The 16,194-nt window shown below is 51.1% G+C and overlaps 2 long non-coding RNA genes across 2 annotated transcripts in view; one reads left to right on the plus strand and one right to left on the minus strand.

The window, feature by feature from the left end:
* Positions 1 to 15,961, plus strand: part of LOC122161269 — a 21,014-nt gene extending 5,053 nt beyond the window's left edge. Inside the window, exons 2-3 of the long non-coding RNA XR_006169138.1 lie at positions 3,917 to 9,971; positions 13,378 to 15,961. This is a non-coding gene — a long non-coding RNA (uncharacterized LOC122161269). The remainder of the gene's footprint in view (positions 1 to 3,916; positions 9,972 to 13,377) is intronic.
* Positions 9,146 to 13,481, minus strand: LOC122161271. The gene is made up of 2 exons (XR_006169139.1): positions 13,352 to 13,481; positions 9,146 to 13,208 (listed from the first exon to the last, which is right to left on the minus strand). It is a non-coding gene; the product is annotated as an uncharacterized LOC122161271 (long non-coding RNA).
* Positions 15,962 to 16,194: the final 233 nt, after the last annotated feature.

The following is a 16,194-nucleotide window of genomic DNA, read 5'->3' on the forward strand; positions in this document are numbered from 1 at the left end:
TTTTCATAAAACCTCCTTGTTTGGTTCGAAACTTTCTGAATTTCCCTCTGCCAGAGCAATACTGAGTGAGTGTGCACGCGTTGTTTGTCTGTTGTGGTGCTAGGGCTGGTTCACTGAATAAAACAGCTTGAGTTCCAATAAGCAGCAAACCGAAAGAAGGCCAGAAAGGCCGTTGTCATCGTGCTGGATGCAAGCAGCAGCCATGAGTAAGAGTTTGGGATTTGGCAGTCACCGGTCCTGCTGACACACGTTTTTCACAGCTCTGCTGGAATTCGTTTTGACAAACTCCTTTTCGTGCATCCAAAAGAGTTCAGAACTTCACGCTCCCATCCATCCCCCTCTAGAGATGTCCCTTTCTCCCTCTCTCTCATCCCTCTCACAGGGCTTTACTGTTGACCTGCAGCCCTGTTCCCTGGCACAGAGGTTCTTTAGTGTCCTCCTACCCCAAATAATGTTGCTCAATCCATCCACCAGATTGGCTTTCCTAGGCCCAATCATCACCTGGGGCTTACTTTTGCAGCTAAAAGCCCCTGACAAAGAGGAATGCTCAGCCACATGTAGTGCTGGCCACTGGGAGGGCTGGCAGTTCTCAAGCTGGAAATAGGATATAGATGCAGGATGAGATCTGCAGCGCCTGTGGTACAGAAAGTGCTGTTCAGAGGGGCTGGAATAAAAACAAGAGTGTTTTCCATCACAACAAGATTTTTGCCTAATGCTGAAGGTGTAGCAGACAGGGCTTGGTTTGAGTTGGCCATCTCAACATGAGGCATCACAAGTCAAAGTCTATTTGTTTTCCTTGGAACACACAAGTCAAACTGGAACAATGGCTGGAACTGACATTTTGCAAGGGAAGATTTTGTTTCATCTTGAAGTCTGAAGCACCTTGAAATACTTTCCGATGGAAACGACGTTTTGTTTTCGCTGAAGCACATTGGAATCTCTCTGTCACTGTTTCCATCCTTCCCTGGCTGCTCCCACTTGGGCAGGGGGGACCTGAGGAGCCCACAGACATCAGCATGGCATGGGGCGCGCGAGGGACAGAGAGCTATCCTGCAGTCATGCCAGGGGTGAGACTGAACCATGGGCACAGAACACAAAAACATACTTTTAGATGGGCAAAACCCAGCAGGATCCCAGCCCACGGCAGGGGTTGGGATTGGAAGGGCTGTGAGGTCTCTTCCAACCCAACCATTCTATGACCCTGGGTGCTCTTAAGAAGAGGCTACTCCGAGTCTTTCCTCAAAATCATGCTTAACACCATGGATTAAATTGCCTCAAGAAGAGCCCACTAGAAAACATACGTTTGCTCTCGGTGATATGCATAGCTTCTCCAAGAAGAATTGTGATTGATTCACGTAAACGTGAAAGCGGGGCATCAAGAAATAAGTATACAGTTTGAAAAGAGCTGTCAGCTCTGATGACATCCACAGATTGCCTTTACATTTCACTGGTGTTGCTTCAGAGCCATCCCATCAGACAATGGGCTGATTTCTTTCCGAGTACGTTTCTGCTCCACAGCTAATTAGCTTCACCCCAAAACTAGGAGATTAACAAAGAAAGATGCTTTAATGGATTACTCTAACCAAAAAGAAATCCTTCCCAAGACAGACACTGTGTCCTTGATGGGGCAGGAATTTCCTACCTTAGAAATCCACTGTTTTGAATTGGGAATGTTTTCCCAGATTGTACCTGACAACCATGATTTGTGTTAGCTAAAGGAGCCAGGCTGGCTGCACAGCAGGCCCACTCCAGCTCCAACATCCCAACACCGAGCCAAGGGCATGAGGAACCTTAAGGGAATAGGCTGCAAAATGTGAAATATGTGATTTGCAGGACGTTAGTGGCCTTCAGAGGATTGTCCAAGAGCAATCATGTCAAGAGCAAGCTGGCTGCTCAAGGAGCAAGCTCCCTACTGTCCCTCAGAGCAAAAGAAAAGGGGATGCTGTTGATCTGCCATGGAGAACCACAGCCACAGGGGTGTGATGGCAGAAGTCAAGGCTCTTACAAGGAAGGCTTGGTCAGCACTCTGGATTGTGAATTCCTACAGTTCCCTTCTTTCTTCAGCTCTCCTCAAGGACCTGATTTTAAAGAAGAACAGAGTGGGTTGGTCAGTGCCCAGGAAATCCCTGGTAAGGATGATGGAAAACTGCATGGACAGTTATGAACTTTTTCAGATCAGGTGTGGAGCCCTCCACAAACTGCTGGAGGCACTGTGTCAGTGGGGAATGCCAAGCCAGCCTTTCTGGAGATCTGTCCTCTCAACAAGGGTCCACCTCTGTGCAGATCCACTCCTCCAGGACACCCAGGGGATGAGCAGCCCCACACCCTTGTGCCACCCTAAGCACCATGACAGGATAAGCTGACTCATGCTGAATGGCACATTATCCTTATCTTTGCAAGGGCATTAACTTCAGCCAGGGATCATTTCCTCAGTGCCTGTTCCTGTTGTTTGACTCCTGGCTTTGCTTTTGGTTCGGGTCACACCAATAAGAAACGTTAGGCCGCTTCTGGGAACTGCTGCCTGAATTGCATCCATCTGTGTTGTCTGCAACTCAGCACTCTTCTGAGAGGCTGTCCTGACTGGAAAAACTCCCTGCTGCTATATGGGAAGAGGAACAGGTCACAGCTCCTGTGCCATCCCTCTCCTTTGGGAAACCACTGCAGGAGACAAAGCCATCGTCCCACCACGGCACCATGTAACAGACAACACCTTTCCTCACCCGCCTTCGTGGCTGCTCGCTCCTACTCTAAAACAGGACACAATGAGCCTGCAAAGACAAAAATAGCGAGTTAAATTTAGGTGGGATAGACTGAAAGGCACCATGGACACTTTGGTGTCCAGCGGCAGCACGCTGCAGCCGGGAGGAAACAAACAAAGCAGGGAAGCAGCAGCCAGGCCAGCTGCGGGATGCAGTTTCTGAGACGGCAGCCAAGGAAAGAAGCTGTTATGATGTCTGTCCCTTGGAGACTCGCTGGACAATGACTGACTCACAGCTTATAGGCAGTATCTCTGGGCTTCGAGCATCTCCCCTGCTAGAGAGAGAGCTGAGCAGTGCTAACATAGTTGGGCTAGGTGGAGCCCAGTAACAGTTCCTTTCCATCATGACTCAGACTAGAAGGATATCTCCTCCCATCCCCAGAGCCCTTGTGTTTGGGGTCTTCCAAGGACCCAAGATGCTCTCTTTGGTATTTACAGATGCCAGCAGAGGCATATGGCTCTGGGAAACCCGTTTCCTTTCCTGGGCCCACTAGGAGGTTGGTGTCCCATGAGCAGCACAGTCTGGAGGCAAAGGGAACAGCAGCAGTAGGAGGGGAAGATGGAGATGCCATGAGAAGTTGGACTGAGCAGCGCCTATCTGCTTCCACAACAGCAGCACACATCGCACTCAGCCCCTCCAAGTAGCAGGAACGAAGGGGTTCCTAACTCACCTCAGAATTAAGGGAAAAATCAATTCCTGCAGAGGTTGCTGGGGCAGGCTGCCGAGGGACAGACAACATCACCTCAATACCCTCCTCTCTGTTTCAGCAGAAACATCAGCTCCAGCAGGTCCGTGACCTGTCAGATGCTTGAGCCAAAAGGTCAGTGCTGACCCTGACTCACTGCTGGCTTGCTGCACGCCCCACGCCTCTCACACAAACACAGCCTGGCCCTGCAACACTCCACACGCATGGCTGAGCCCAGCACAGCCCCCAGTGCTGCCCAGCGGAGCTTTGGGGCTGGTGGCACCCAGGACACAGATCCACCTTCAAAGAAAGAGCTGCAGGACACGGATGGACAAAGCCTGACCTGTGCTAGGAACTATCATTGGTTAGGATTCAGCACACTGGCCTGACACTGCTGCTGTCCCTAAGAGTTATTTTAGGGAGAGCCAGGGGTGGCCACATCAGTCAGCTTGTTAATGGCTTTCTTTTTCAGACAGGTAAACTCTCAGAGAAGACGCAAAGGCTTCTGCCCCCTACAACACTAGACCTATTGTTAGCCCCAAGCACTGCCTGCTCCTGCTGCCTGCTCCCTTCTTCCCCTCTTGAAGAAGATATTGCTCCCCACGCACCGATGCCATGGCCTTTCCCTGCCTCCTCCAACCTGCAGACCTAAAACCAGCCCTCATCGTATCAGCACAGGCTTGGTTCAGCCAGGATATTTCACAAGAGAGTCCCAGCAGTACCGAAAACACAAGAAATCATTACATAAACAGCCTGCTGTTTTCATATTCAGCTGGAAGTTGGCCCAGGACACCTCATTTCGAAGTGCAGCCCTCCATCACCCAAGATAAGAGACTACGCCACTCACCATGCTGCATCCAACATCTTCCCCAGAGGAATCAGCCACGGGAACCCCATCTCTGGAAGAGAAAAGTTTGGCACAGCCACAGCATCACTGGAGTTGCTGCAGGATCCCATGCATCATTTCTCAGCTCGAGCTTGCAAGTGCTGCTGGAGGTGGCAAAGCCATGCTGCAGGTGAAAGGCGTGGAGACTTCTCTGTGGTCTGATTTACTCAAAGCTTGTATGAGATAATGTCCTTTTAAAATACAATTTCCCATTCATTGAAAAACGTATTCTAGCAAACCCAGTCCTTTTCCAGCTCCTTACCCCACTGGCCTGGGGCATAAGGTATCCCCCATTGGGTCTTCCACACTGCCATTTTCTGCAGCACTTCCATTAGATGCAACACTGATGGAGGGGGCACCTTCTCATAACACAGAGGAAAACAGGTCTGAAGAGGTACCCCCTGCCCACACTTTCATTCCTCAGTTAAATAGAAATGTGTTGGGCTCCGACACAACAGAGAACTGCGGAAATCCAAACACGAAGGCAGAACTTAAAGAAACCAACGTAAGCCTGAAGCCTGGAAAGAAGTACCCTGTTTTCAGTGAGGGAAAGAACGAAACATAAACCAATGGCCCAGAACTAGAACAAGTGAGGAATCAGAATCTGCCACCACGGTTGTATTCACATTGACTGTGCAGCCAGCCCGACAGACACCACTTTGTCCCCCAACGGGACCCCGGATGGCTTTCACAGCCCAAAGGGACACCTAGATCCCAGGCACCTCCCACACCAGTACTTCCTGCTCCTGCTTCCCAGCACTGGCTCTGGCCAGGAACGTGACTCCGGACCCGGTCTGGCCTGATCCTGCCCATGCCCTACTCAGCTGGTCCAGCACGACGTCAGCATTACGCAGGCTGGAGAACACACAGGAGAGCAGAGGCGTTCACTCCTGATGGGAGATGGAGCGATAGGGATGTCGCTGTGTATTTTGGCTGCCTTGCACACCAGGCAATCACACCCCACTGCTCATTTCTCTCCTGGCTTGAGGTTTGCCCAATTTCAGCTTCTGGAAGAAAAATCCGCTCATACCAGGCTGCTCTCTGGACTGTGGGGGGATCAGCTCCCCATCCTTCCCCCATCCACCAAGCACCTTGGGGACAGGAGGGCACACAGGAGCAATAAATGCCCGTGTGGTCTCAGTAGGCTCTGGACTCACCTCTACCATCACTGGTGGTCACAGTGGCCATGGGCAACAGTCGCATCCCAAAGAGCCACCACAGCAAGTGAAGGACTGGAAACAATCCCAGCCTTTTATTTTTTACTTTTACTTATTAATTAAGGGAAAATTAAAACACATCACGGAGACAGATTATTTTAAACACACTGCAGCCTGCCATGCCAAGACAGGAAAGTCACCGCACAGCCCATGCAGTCTGGTGGTCCCTTTCTTTTCTGTAACGGATGGAAGCAAGCATGATGCCGGCAGGATATTTTCCCTGCCTCATTGTTTTCAAGCTTTTTCAGAAGTGAGTTTCCATGCAGCTAATAAAGGGGCAGGTTGGCATCATCTTAATGAAAACTAATTAAATGTAATTTAGCCTGACGAAAATATTTGTGCTCCACAGGGAACACCCTGTAGCTGGCTACTAAGAGGCAGGAAGAAAGTACTTCTTACAGTAACAGGCTTTATTTCACACTGGTTACTCTAGAGCTTCCCATCAAGGCTTGTCATGGCAAAGAGCCTACTTAACCAATTTGATTCTTGAATTCCTCCCCCAAGTTTCACTGGCTTTGGTGTGAGGATATCGGCAAACAAGGAGTGCAGCATCCATCCATCCCCCAGGGCTTTGGTGGTGCTGTGTTTTCCGACATGTGAGCATCAGGTGATGGGCAGCCAAGTGGAAAGCCAGAAAAGTTATCAGATCCTGGTAGGAAATGCTTCCATGGGGATGAATCCTCTTTAAACAGACAAAACTCAGAAACGTAACGTTTTTCCCGCTCTTGCTTAGTCCTCACCTTTTGTTTTGTTCCTGAAAGCTGCTGGATTTGAGGAAGTATCCTAAGAACAGGATAGTTCCTCCCCAAAAGATGACCTGTATTTAAAAAAGCAATCCAAAAGCACGCAGACATGCAAACAAGCCACGATGGAGTCATTTGACTGAATTAATAAGATTTATCAGACGATCTCAGTTTACAGGGAAGGCCATTTCTTAGAAGCAAACTGCCTGCTTGAGAAACAAAGAAGCTGTTCTGGTGTTAGGGGGGTTAAGCAGCCCAATTTCCAACGGATCCATGCTTGTGTATGTTACTTTCCTCCTCTGTCCCCAGCACTGTCCAAATCTCCCCATTATGCCCAGTTGTGGGGCCAAGGCAGTGAGCTGGGCAGCAAACAGGGGGCAGATCCTGCTCACCTCTCCCTTCTCCGTTTGCTTCTTGACCTTGGGTTTGAGCCTAACTATTCCTGAGCCATTTGCAATGCTGTCCAGGGGATCACTGGGGGGCAATGGGCTTTTGCAGGAGGAATGAAGAGTTTACACACTGCATGACACAAAGTACCAAAGAAACATGCTCAGCTCTTTGTCTGGGTTAACACAGTGGCACAAATCTTCCTCGCAGAGGATGTGCATGGCCTCAGGGTGTTTCCCCATGGCTTCCCCCATGATGGCAGCTGTACACATGCAAAACCTCATCTTTCTCAACTGCTGTTTGGAACAAGAGAAAAACATGCCTCCTCCTTTCCTCCTCTTCTTCCTCTCGCTAATTACCGCTCCCAGGTCTTTCAGCTTATTAACATCCGTGCTTATTGGCTGCTGGATAAGCTTCTGCAAAACCTTGGCGTTGGCTTGCAGCCATGTGTATGGGCTGGAGGTGATACTGAAGGTCCCCCCAGGGCAGAAGCGATTCGCATTGCTGAAGGATGAGATGGTCTCCTCCTTGCAAGGCACGAGGCCAGGACCCCCTTGAAGGCACTGTGTGCCCTCCAATCCCCACCACGTCACTGCTGGATGCAGAAAAGACACAGTGGAGTGCCAACTGCTGGGGCTTTAATCCAGATGGGGCCCTACTGGGAGGCCATAGCCTCAAAAGGCAAGGGAGATCTCAAGCTGACGCTGAGTTCCTCAAAGAGGAGCTCAGTGCCACCAGCCCCTGGCCACCAGAGAGAAGGTGCCTGCCAGCAAAACTCTGAGAGAAAGCCAAATTCTGTTAAGATCACACTGCTCAGTAGTGGAAATGATAAATAGTGCAGCCATCTTCAAGACAAGACTGCTCAGCTCAAACCTAGGCCAGGGGGTATTTTGGAGAGGGGGTGGTCCAGGATCTTCCCAGCCCCGGAGAGCTTCCAGCCATTCAGACCCTACAAGGCTCCAGGCAGTATCAAAAGACAAGCCAAGAAAACAATCCAAAGATCCCACTTCTTAAAGGGACAGAAGGACAAAGAACTGACAGACCTTCAAGAGGAGACACGTTAACAGGATACAAAGACAATCTCTAAATAAACCAAACCAGAGCAGCCAAGTAGCACAAGAGCTGGGGAGAGAACAGGGAATGGCCTTGGGTTCTTGGGAGGAGCACATTTGAAAGGAGTGTAGCACAAGCAGGAGGACCTGGACTGATCTTTTATGGTTCTTTTCCAGGCAACTTTGTGGTCCCATAACAGTGCAGTCAGGAAAAGAGGGGCCAACGTGGTGCTGAAGATGAATAACTGCCAAAACAATCCTTCCATTGCACTTTTTGGGAGAGCTTCTGACACACTCGCTTACAGTAATTTCCTCTAATCTGCTAATTGCGCTGAGAAATTCCACGAAATGTTTTCTGAGCAGTCAGAAGGGGTGGTAGGGTTGGGCAGCTGGAGCGCATCCTACACACAAGCGCTCATCCTCCTCAGCACGTGTGGAAGCCTGGCACGGGCACGACAGCCGTACCGTGGATTGGAACTGGTTGGTTGTGGGCAGGGAACGAGAGAAGTGAAATTCTGATGAATATTAGCTAGGAAATGCTGCTTTTTGCCACTGATCCCCAGGAGTGAGAGTCAGCGCGTGGGCAGGAAGGTATCGCAACAACAAGAGGATGCTGTGGGTTCACCTTGTCTTTCCTATGGCTAGAGACTGAGCACGCTGTTTTTTTCTGTAATATTAAGAAACCTCTTCAAAAGAACAAGGCATTTCATTAGTGATCACTGGCATTTTCTACATCCATGAACAAAAACTGGCATTACAGCTCAAACCCTCCAGATCAGAATTTCAGGCGAGAGGAACTCCCCGCATACTTCTGGATGTCTCATTTGTCGGGGGAGGGCTGACGCATGGCCTTTGACTAATTGCACAGAGGAATCCAGCTGCCTCCAGAAAAACTCACTGAGGCACAACTTCTCCTATTTCCCTTCCTCCACACCAAGAAATAGCTGAAAACTCAAATAGTTTGCTAAAACCCTTCCCCGGTGGACACCATCCAATTTTCAATTTCCAAGACCTCAAAAATATGCGGTCAGGAAGGAACACGGATCAATGCCAGTGGTGCTAACATAACGCAAAGGCAACCCGAATCAAGACATTAAGGAATTTGCTCGAATGGCTGCTAGTATTATTTCACACAATCAAGGGGTGGAGGCAAAAGAAAAGAAAAATTACTCATTTTGTGATTCCGCTTCTCTGAGCCCTTTGACCCTCTTGGCTGTGGGGTTCCAGCTCTACACACGGAGCCAAAATGGCTTTAAGGGTTTCTACTTCCTAGGTATGACAAAGGCTGGGCTTTGGGACAGCTTCAGCCAAGTGGCTTAGCTGAGCCAGGAAAGGAAAAAATTCCCTTCAAAGCTACTTATGGCGGCTCCTAGATTCCTCCTCCTTCGTCTCCTGTAGGATTGCTTTTTTTTTGAATGAGAAATATTGAAGGCCACTAGAGATGGTTGTGCCAGGGAATGGAGCAGGTGGTGTCAGAGGAGTCCTTCTGGCTGGTGACACGAGCAGCCCCTGGCTGGCTGCTGCCGAGCAGAGGACGAGTGTCATTTCCCTTGCGGGAAAGCTCAACTGCGTTCACCAAAGACCGCGAGCCACTTGGGAGCTGAAGTCCACCGCAGAGCAGACAGGATTTCCAGCTCAGGAGAACAATTACCATCAGGATGTGGTTTTTAAGGTCACAAGTTTGTAAGAAGCGCCGGTGGCTCAGCCTGGAAGCAGCGATCTCCATGCCAGAGAGTCCCCAGAGAGCCCTTTGCAAGCTCCAGAGTCAAATGGTGCAGCTTTGAGAGATGGACAGAGGAGCTGGACCACTCCTGCACGAAGGACGCTCTGCTTTCTTTGGAGCACCGTTGGCGTGCAGAATGCCGCTCGCATCCTTTGACACATGGAAGAGGGGTCAGCCTGCAGGATGGCCGGGGTGGTGCTTCCATGGCTTGCAGAGCTTGTTCTGTGGAAGCAAAGCAGCAGAGCTGGGCACACACTGGCCAACACCAACAGTGATCTGGGCATGGCTTCTAGGCAACATCCTGAAACGGTCTCATGAGGCAGGACAGTGACGTACAGGGCTGGTTCAACCCATGCCAGAACAGTTTCTTTAACGATATCTAATAAAGGAAGGGACAAAGCTGCACCTCCGCCCTGGGCCACCAGATGAGAACAAGAGGACAGCAGTGACCCAGCATCCAGCTCCCAGTATCAGCAGTCTCAGCTGGATGGAAGAGATGGAGAAGGACCAGAAAGGCAGGTGAGATGCTTCCAGGACACACACACTGACCCTTGACATAGGCAGCAGACACCGAGCAGCACTTCCCAGCAAGCTGGAGCTGTACAGTGGCATTCTCCACCCCATTAGGGATGCCACCCAGCAGGGCAGGCTTGGCTGTGAGTCAGCCAGCAGCTCGCAGGGCAGGGCCATGCTGTACAGGAGCAGCCTTCATGCTGCACTCCCCTCTTCGTGTCGTCGTCTTCTTCACCTCCCTCTCCCTCTGTGGTTTCGGTGCTATGTTTTTCTGGTACGTCTGCAAGCACGCGTATGCGGAGACTTGCCCATTCCTCCCCAAAAAGCCCCCTGAGCCATGGGATTGACGTCAGCAGCACGCCAGCTGTCAAACAATGGAGATTAAGGCTTGGCAGGCTGTGCAAAACCATGCAAGTGCCTGTGCCTCCCCAGGCAGGTGAGCAACATTCCCCTCTGAGCAGGAACAGGCACATTGCAGCAACCGGGCCGCCTGCACCTGGACACAAGACCTAACCTGATCCTCAGCACCGGCCAAGTCATGCCCAGGGGCAGACGGTGGGGCCCTGCAGTCCCCTGCACGCACAACCCAGGGACTGGGGCTCCACGTGGTGAGGACACCAAGGCCTCCTGCAATGGCTGCTAGTGGCAGAGCAGAGCTCTGGTGCTGGCTGAGTGCAGCCCCAGCCCACGCGAGGCCAGCCTGTGTGCTCAGAGGTGTATGGTGCTGAGAACAAGTCCAGGGCACCATGATTCTCTATTCTCAAGGCAGGGACAGAGGCAATGACATGTTACCTTTTGCAGAAGCATGGCACAGCTTTTCAGCCCTTGGGGTCTGCAGCAGGGCTTCTCCCTGGGCAGAGAAGACTGGAGAACATGGTGTCCTGTGTCGTTTGGTGTTTGGGGAGAAGCGTGCAGAGCAGATGGGCTGGTGCCAGCTCTGTGAGGCAGCTGGGGCCTTGAAACCATCTTTAACATGCAGGTGGCCCAGCACTGGAGCAGGCTGCGCAGAGAGTTTGTGCACCTCTTCCTTGGGGATCTTCAAAGCTTCTGGACACAGCACAGGAAAGCCTGCTCTGGGTGGCATGGCTGGAGAACAGGTGGGGCCAGAGGTGCCTCCAACCTCAGTCATTCTGTGAGTTCATGAAAATGAGGTGGCAGCTGCTCCTGGTCATCATGCAGAGCGGGACCACAGGATGGGCAAGCACATGAAGCTTCCCATTCCTCCTAAATGTGTCCTGCTGCCAGGACCTCTTTTTTCCCCAAAAACAAGGCAGCAAAGCCATAGAAGCAGAGGTAACCCAGCACAGCCTCTGCTAACTCTTCCCCTCACCATAGCCAGGTGCATCCAGCTCCCAGGCTGGGTTTGACATGCTCTTACCCAGAGCTGGCCATCCTCTGTCACATGGGCATGCAGCAATAGCCCCAGAACCAAAGCTGAACCCAAAATGAGAGCAGAGCACCACCATTTCTCTTGACCTTAACTCCTACCCAAACAAGCAAACACACAAGGGCACCTGAGGTCATGGAAGAAACATGATCCACTACGCCCAGATATAAAACAGAAGGATTTGACAGCTCCAACATAAACTACAAGTCCTGCTGGGCTCATGCCCTGCCGAATAGGGAAGATCTTTCAGCATCAGCTATCTGCTGAATAGCAGGGATGTCCGCAGGAAAGCACCTGGCTCCTCAGAGGCAAACACCCAGCCAGGAGCAAGGGCCCTTCCCAGGCTCACTCTGCCCAGCCCCAGAGATCAGAATGGCCTTGGAGATACCAGGTCCTGGTCGTGTCTGCCGAGCCCCACACTACAGCCCAGCCAAGGTGGGCTTCAGAAGACCAAGCTGCCCAGGGACAGCAGGCTGGAAGGGCAGCAGCTGCCCACAGGTTTCATCGACTCCTACACCCTGAGACCAGTCCACGATCCAACAGGATTTGCAAATCCCCAACCCAGCTCTCAGCAGCCAAACCTCCTGGCACACATTGCTCTCACCCAACCTTATCATAGGGCCAGGCCCAACACAGCTGGATGGGAGGGGAGCAGATGGCCCAATCGAGTCCTTCTCATTTGTTCTCCCTCAAGATACTTTCAGAGGAAAACTCTTGAGGTCATTTGTTCTATTTTCAACAAGCAGGGGTATCCAGCATGACATGCATTCACAGGGCTGTGCTGGAGGCAACCACTCAAGGAGAAAGATCTGACCAGTGGTGCACAGATGGAACAAGTCAGCTAAATGTTCCAGTAGTGACAGCTCACCTGCTGAAGCACAGTGATGGCAGTTTCAATTTCACCTAAGGTTTTGCACTCAAGATGCTCCCAAACCGGGCTGAGAAGTTCCTGATGGCATTTGCTAAGGCAACCAAGTTGAAGTAGTCAGACTGACTCCCAGTTTTTTGCTCCTCTTGCATCAAGATGCTTCCAGGCCCTCCTAGAATGGGCCACCACCACCACATCCAAGAGGTGTCCCAACAGCAGGAGGATGAAGCTGGTAGCACAGCCATAGCTGCTAGCTCCTCCTGTAGTAACAGAGATGGTGTAAAGAAGCACCATACATCTCCTAAGGTGCTTGTTTACCTACTACAGGAGCAGGGAATAGAAACAGGGAATAGGGACACCATGAATAGAGGTATGGTGGTATGTACAGCTTCCAGGGTGGACCACAAGAAGTGAGGGAATTCAATGGGGCCATCAGTAAGGATCCAAGAACAGAGTGGTACTAGACAAAATGTGGTGGTACCAGCAGGCCAGGACACCTCTAGCTCAGGGAACAGCAGCTGCCACAGGAACCCTGCATGAGATATTTCTAAGGAAAAAGCTGCAGTGCACACATGCTGACCCATCATCAAGGCAAAGCAGCAAGTAGGACCAGCACTGTACCTGCAGAGCCCCATGCCAAGACCAGCTCTGCCCTCCCAGCTGGGCTCTGGGCATTGTGACATCCTCAGCAGCCCAGGAGATCTCCTGCTTCCCCCACCTGTCCCTGGCTGCAGCCATCTGTGTGCAGTGACTGCAGGGAGGAATGGGGCGAGCCATCCCAGCAGTCTCATCCTGTGCTTTGGCAAACACAACGGCTCCATCCCAGTGCCGCCAGCTTGGAGTGTGATATAGGCAGGTAGCAGATGGCCACCGAAAGCCCGATGCCATGTCAGCTGCTCCCCAGACCTCTACGTGCCCTCTGGGCTGTGGTTTCACCCATTCCCCAGCTCTGCGCTTCCCACGCAGGTTTCCATCCTGTAAAGACAGACTGACAAAAAAAAAAAAAAATGTTTGTTGATCCACTTTTCCTCCATCCCTCCCCTAAGGCTGCAGTTTGCCTGCTGGCCCCATTAGATGGACCAGCTCCTGCCCTTGCTCCTATCACCTCCTCCTCCCTCGAAGAACCCAAACCTTTGCTGTGTTCTCTGTCCTTCAAGTGCGCAGCTTTCCTGGAAAGAGCTCAGACAAAAGCAACACCAATCTCAGCCAGCAAAACAAATCAGCATTTCCCCTGAACGGCATGGATGAGGATGAAGAAAAGAGGAAGGAATGGAGTTTGTTTTCACGTGCCCTGGTGTTGTGCAACAGTCCAACGTCCTCTGGGCAATTGTAAAAACCCCACGCGCCCCACACTGCTGAGCTCACGCTGGCCTTATCTCTGTCAGCAAATAAAACAAAATAGTCACCCGACAATTTAACTGGGAGGACTTTCTGCGGCTCTGCCTTATCTCTGCACGCAGAGTGAAACCATCCTGCTGACGTGAGCCCCGTCTTCTGAGAGGGAGCTGGGACGCAGCGTCCGATGCGTGGTACAGACCTGCCTGGGACCACGCTGTAGTGACGCACAGGGGAGGCCTCCTCAGCCCAGGTTTGCCACGTGGTTGATAATTACCAGCTCTGCCTGACCATCCTTCGGGTTGCAGGGCTGCAGCATCCCTCTGCCAGCAGTGAGCCAAGTTGATGACAGCAGTAGAGCTCACCGTTTGGGTGCCTTCATCCTGCAAGCCCTCCTCACCCACATGCCGTCTGCCTCATGCTTTGTGTGTTCAGGGCACACGGCACCATCCCTTACCGTAAGCGTGACAGCTCCTATCTCTCTGTTTACACAAAGGGCATGAAGCAAGTAGACATCCCTGTGGGGCCATCAAGACCTTGGTGGACGGACCAGAACACAGTCCCAAGGAGCTCAAGGACATAAGCAAGTCTGCATGCATGACCCTCCATCAGAGGGCAAAGAGCTGGGTGGTGACTTGAAACGTTCTGGGAATCAAAAACGTGCCCACACAAGCAAAAAAGTGCTTGCTTCTTGTTTGTCAGCTCTGTGCGATTCAACTAGACTTGATCTCGAAGGTCTTTTCCAGCTGAGATGAACCCATGAGTTGTAAAGGAGCTTACCATGAAGATATGCTCTGGTAACGCCAGGGTGATGGTGGGGGGCTGCCCAGGTCCACATGGTCCCTGAGGAGATCGCAGCCTGCACCCCTCCACCAGCCTGCAGGGTGTTTGGTGTGCCTGAGGCCACGTGCAGCTCCTCGCTGTGCTGCCAAGGTCCCTGAGGCCCCCCAAGGACACAGCCCCAAGACAAGCACCCTGCTGCCAGCATGGAGCCCCAGCAATGCTCCCTGGGCAGCATAGGGGCTGCTGGGGGGTTCTGCAGCCAAATGGAGCGAAGTGCGGGGACAGAGACAGAATGAAAACTTGGGGTTGGGAAATCAAAATGCTTGAGATAAATTAAAAAAGATATATATATAAGCAATTAATCAACACTTAAAACCCACTTCCTCCCCCAAATGGTTTCAAAAGATACAGTATTTTTGCAGCCGAGCGCTGAGCAGCAACAATTTCCTGATTTCCTGTGCTCAAGCCGTCCAGGAGACCTGGGCACTGCAGGAGGATTTATGTCTTACCGGTATTTGCTCCTTGCACAACTGAAAAACAGCCCTCCGAAAGAAGAGGAATGATCCTGTTTGTTGTTGGCTTCCCCATATGCAGCAAATGAAGTGGATGTAGAAGTGAGATGTCTCCAGTGCCCAGCATGGCTGTGCGCTGCCCCCAGGGATGCTCACAGCTGGGTTCCTGCCCACCCACCCGCTGCTCCCAACTCACTCCCTACTGAGGTGAACTGGTCCAGGGCCAGAACCTTGGGGGTTCTTGGGTAAGGTTCACATCCTGAAGCGATTACAGACACGGATGAGGTGTTTGAAGAAAGAGAATGAAGAAAAATGCTAACACGCATCATTCCTGGAGGCGTTGCAGAGATGCGGCGCTGAGGGACCCCATCAGTGGGCATGGTGGGATGGGCTGGGGTTGGACATAATGACTTTAGGGGTCTTTTCCTACACTAACAATTAGTCAGTTTGGCAATGGCAAAGCAAAAGGGGGAACGTTTGTGCTCCGTGGAGCTAGGGGAAGGCACGAGCCTTGTGCCAATTCATCTCAGATGAACTTTGCCAGAACGCAGGAACAAGACAAAAAGAAGTGGCAGCACTTGAACTCCCTGGGACTACAGAGCATCTCATCAAGGGCTGCAGAAAGGAAATGTAGCTGTGGGAGGGAAGGCGGCTTGATACACTCTCCCACCCACCTCTGCTTCCTATGGCTCCAAATCTGCCCCCTGGGACTCAGCCTCTATTGAGCAGAGACGCTGAGAAATAAGATATTATCCACTAAAAGCTAAATACGAACGTTCAAGCAGAGATTTAAGGATAATAGCATAAGATTTCGGCAGTGGTCACTGCCCTAGGACAGGAGCCAGGAGAATCTGATGGAAGAATCTGTCCTGTAGCCAGCTGCACAGTCTGGTACCACAGTAGGAAGAAATATGTGCAAAAAAAATATGTTGTAATTAATTTTTTTTTTTTTCCCTTAAAGCTCATAGATTTCAAGATTAGAGAAACACACCCAGAATGGTTTTTAACTATCCAAAGGAACAAAGGAGGTTTGCAAGTGATGTATTTTTATGAAGACTCAGACAATATCCACAAGTCCCTTCTTGTAATAAAACTTGGAGCTTTGCATGAACAGCTATGGTCATTAAGTTCTCTTTTTATTGTTATTAAAGTGTTTTTAACTTGTTTGGGAGTCATGCTTAAGCTCCCACTGTGGATAATTGTTGATGATGAGATGCTGCTCATTAGACGAGCGTTGCACAAGAAGGGCAGTCCTAACACAGCCACGCAGACAGGCAATAACACAGCATTTTCATTTGCCACTGATGTGGAACAGATTCAGTGCACTTCCAACACCCAGAAACA

This window comes from Centrocercus urophasianus, unplaced genomic scaffold (assembly GCF_019232065.1).
Source record: "Centrocercus urophasianus isolate 14NV4802_14NV808 unplaced genomic scaffold, USGS_Curo_1.0 seq_19, whole genome shotgun sequence".
NCBI lineage: Eukaryota > Metazoa > Chordata > Aves > Galliformes > Phasianidae > Centrocercus > Centrocercus urophasianus.